This window comes from Meles meles, chromosome X (assembly GCF_922984935.1).
Source record: "Meles meles chromosome X, mMelMel3.1 paternal haplotype, whole genome shotgun sequence".
NCBI lineage: Eukaryota > Metazoa > Chordata > Mammalia > Carnivora > Mustelidae > Meles > Meles meles.
Genome location: NC_060087.1, coordinates 48,543,860 through 48,548,272, shown reverse-complemented (window position 1 = coordinate 48,548,272; position 4,413 = coordinate 48,543,860).

The window sequence follows — 4,413 nt, the reverse complement described above, 5'->3', positions numbered from 1 at the left end:
GGGCTATATTCTCTCTCCTTATCATTTATTTGCTTCAGCTCTTGTTTTTTTTTTTTTTTTTTTAGTTTTTATTTAAATTCCAGTTAGTTAACGTACAGTGTAATATTGGTTTTAGGTGTACAATTTAGTGAGTTAACACTTACATAAAACTCCCAGTGCTCATCACAAAAAGTGCACTCCTTAATCCCCATGCCCCATTTAACCATCCCCCACACTCTTCCCCTCTAATAACCATCAGTTTGTTCTCTATAATTTAGAGTCTGTTTCTTGGTTTGCTGCTCTCTTTTTTACCCCTATGATCATTCATTTTGTTTCTTACATTCTACATATGAGTGAAATTGTATGGTATTTCTCTTTGGATGGTAGAATATAACTGGAGGGGCACCTGGATGGCTCAGTGGGTTAAAGCCTCTGCCTTCGGCTCAGGTCATGATCCCAGGGTCCTGGGATCAAGCCCTGCATCGGGCTCTCTGCTCAGTGGGGAGCCTGCTTCCTCTCCCTCTGCTTGCCTCTCTGCCTACTTGTGATCTCTCTCTCTGTGTCAAATAAATAAATAAAATCTTAAAAAAAAGAATATAATTGGAGCATGTGACTCAGTTCACTGTCTTTTCACACAATTTTTAGTAAGTTATTGAGTATCTGTGTGAGGGAGTAAAGAAACCACATTCACTGAAGAAGCCAACAGACTGCATGCTCCAGTAGGGTAGTGACGAAGATGCTAGAGCTATAACTGGAGGTCTGACTGTGAAAAGACTCTTAAACAGGGGATTGTCTGGGGACTCAGCACAAGGGCATGAATGTGGGGTTGATATTCAAACATTACACAGATTAGGTGTCATACAAAACCCTGCCAAATGGACATCCTATTGCAGAGATGTCTGAGAAACATTCATGGAGCTTAATGACTGCAGATTTGACCTGTCTCCTGGTAGCCAGTGCAGTTGTGCTTTCTGTTTTCTATGAAGTACTCACTGCTTTAGAACAAGTCACTATTCCTGCATTATCCTTAAATTACATAATTGTTACTAGCACTTTGTACATTAGCTTTTATATTGATTATTTTTTCTTCTAGCTTCTTAGTTCCTTTTGAAACAAATACAAAACATACAGAATCAAGAGACAACCAATTTTGGATAATATTCCAAGGTTGATGTTAAATAGAAGAGTCATGAGTCCTCTGAATACCTGGGATAATAAAAGAGATATAAAGATGAACTGCTAAAAAGAATTAACTGCTACCTGGCAATTCTCATAGCATTATAAAAAAAGATAAGGTAGTCTATATCATTTTTGAACAGTTCAAGGTACATTACAACAATATAAGTACATTAAAATCCAACAATTATATAATTTTAAGAAGGAGTGGACTATTTTATGTTTTTAAATTGGTATTTTGAATGGATAATACGCACAAGGAAGAAAAAATCAAAAATACAAAACTGTATATAATGAATGTTTCCCTCCTTCTCCTGACCCCAGTCTTAACCTTCATCCTGCCAGAGGCAACCACTATTCCTAGATTCATGCATATCCTTAGAGAAATATTCCGTGGAAATACAAATCTAAATGGGTACTGTCTAGTTCTTTTTAAACACAAATGACATCAATAACATAAATATTGTACCTCCCAGTGTTCCTTAAACTAACAATATATCCTAGAAAACATTCCAAACAAGAACAAAGTGAATTACAAACTTGCAGTTGTATAAGATGTTTAAGTCTTGAGACCTAATGTACATGAACAATATAGTTAATAATACTATATGAAATACTAAAATATTGCTAAGAGTAGATTTAAGGGATTCCCATCACACACAGAACATGGTAACTATGTGAAGGAATAATGTGCTAAAAAGCTTGATTGTAATAATCATCTCAATATGTATATGTATATCAAATAATCATGTTCTTTGTATTAAATATATACAATATTTAACAATATATTTAATAGAGCAGGATGAAAATTCCAGGTATTATGGTTTATTTATTTTTATTTTTTTAGAAAGGGAGGGGTGGGGGCAGAGGAAGAGGTACAGAAAGAATATTAAGCAGGCTCCACACCCATCATGAACCCCAACGCAGGGTTCAATCCCAACACACCGAAATAGAGTTGGATGCCTAACCAAGTGAGCCACCCAGGCACCCTAAAAATTAGAGTTTTAAAAATAAGATCATCAACAGAAGACTTATTGGGCACCTGGCTGGATGAACCAGTTAAGCTTCCCCTCCTGATTATGGCTTAGCTCATGATCTCACGGTCATGTGACCGAACTCCAGAGTGGTGCTGCACTCTGCTGGGAGGCTGAGATTGTTTGCCTTTACCTGAGATTGTTTGAGATTCTTTGCCTTTACCTCTCTTTCTGCCCCTCCCCACAATTGTAAGAGTTTGGTATAAATAAATAAAATCATTTTAAAAAGACAGATGACTTATATTCCCAAGGCTGCATAAAGTTACTGACCTTGATAAATTTAACCATCACTTTATGTTAGATTCTTGGTTATTTCCTTCTTTCTATCACTGCAATCATGCTGCAGAGAATACACTTGTACAGGATCATTTCACACAACTTTGTGTCTATCAGTGGGACAAATACCTGGAAATTTATTCAATAGCCATTCCCTAAATGTTTCCTGGGTGCCAGGCTAAGGAATCAATGCTCAGGATGACAACATGCTTAAGTTGCACTCTCAAGTCACATTGCACAAGGTGAAGCAAAATGCATGATCACTATTGTGAACCTCAAATTATGGTTGCCAATATCAACGGTTAGGGGAAAAAGAGTCACAGCAAATAGGAAAGGCTGTAATCCATGTGGTGTCCATTTGACACTAAAAGCACTGTCACCTTCAGCCTTAATTGTGGGGGCCACCATAAGAGTTATATAATGCCCCCCCAACCTTTTGCATCCAAATGTGAAAACGCAAATTTTTATGTTCTTGAGAGAGGTTTTCCAGGACACAGGGATTTTAGTGCTAAAATTGGGATAGTCCTGAGCCAACAAGTCAGTTGGTAACCTTTCCACTGTTTCTCAGCAGTTTCTTTTTTTCCTTTCCTTTTCATTCCTTTCCTTTCCTTTCTCTTTTCTTTTCCCTCCCTTTTCTTTTGCCTTGCCTTCTCTTCTCTTCCCTTCCCTTCTCTTCTCTTCTCTTCTCTTCTCTTCTCTTCTCTTCTCTTCTCTTCCCTTCCCTTCCCTTCCCTTCCCTTCCCTCAACTCCCCTCCCCTCCCCTCCCCTTCCCTTCCCTTCCCTTCCTTTCATTTCCCTTCCCTTCCTTCAACTTAACACTTCACCCAACTTGGGGGTTGAACGCAGGACCCTGAGATCAAGAGTCTCATGCTCTACTGACAGAGCCAACCAAGTGCCCCTACCCCTCTACTGTTTCAACTGGGAAAGCTCTGTAAAATTTTACTTAAAATATGAAATTGGGGGGGCACATGAATGGCTCAGTGGGTTAAGCCTCTGCCTTTGGCCCAGGTCATGATCTCAGGGTCCTGGGATCCAGCCCTGCATCCATCTCTCTGCTCCGCAGGGGGCCTGCTTCCCTTCCTTTCTCTCTGCCTGCCTCTCCTCTTACTTGTGATCTCTCTCTGTCAAATAAATAAAATCTTTTAAAAAATATGAAATTTGGAAGGGACGCTTATATGAAATAATTTATCAAACTTTATTATCTGTGCTTGAGAGAATGGAGTGAGTGAGACAATACTCAGATAAAAATGTATTGGAATTTGGAAAGATGTCACCAGTGTAAAGCTAAGGAGCAAGTCTGGGATTTTAGCCAACCTGTCAGATCATTTCCCAAATGTCTTACTTAGGTGAAAGGTCATCATGTTCAATGATCTCTGGCTGGTCCACAAAATGATGTAAAGTAAATGTGTGAAAGTCTTTTCCCAATAAACTGTATGTTTACCACCGTACTGCAAATAGCCAACAGAAAGAATTAACATTCTGAAAAACTAGACATTGAAATAATGAAAATAGGAAGAATGTGGACCTCAACAGACTCCCTGTAGTGAGAAAGCTGCAAAACAGCTTAGAAATCATATCAAGCAATGTATATACACTTTAATAGAAGTTGGCTGTCAAGCTACATCTTCTCTTGTGTGTTAAAAAGTTTTATCATCAGTAGGTTATTCAAGGGACAAAAGGGGAGTATATATAAAATTTCCATTTCTATACTGATGCATGTATTGGTTTAAATGACTATACCATTTGTAAATTATTTTTGAATATTACCTTTGCATGTGTGTGGCCTCAAGGTTTCTTTCTCAGGCAGGCTTTCATTAAGAGGTGAAAAGGGTTCTGGAAATCAGGATAGATTCTCTTCAGCTCTCAGTTGCTTCCCTGATTCTTCATCAGGATTTATCCTATTGCAGCTCCATTTTTAATGGTCTTGAGTGCCCAGGAGCAGGGGTT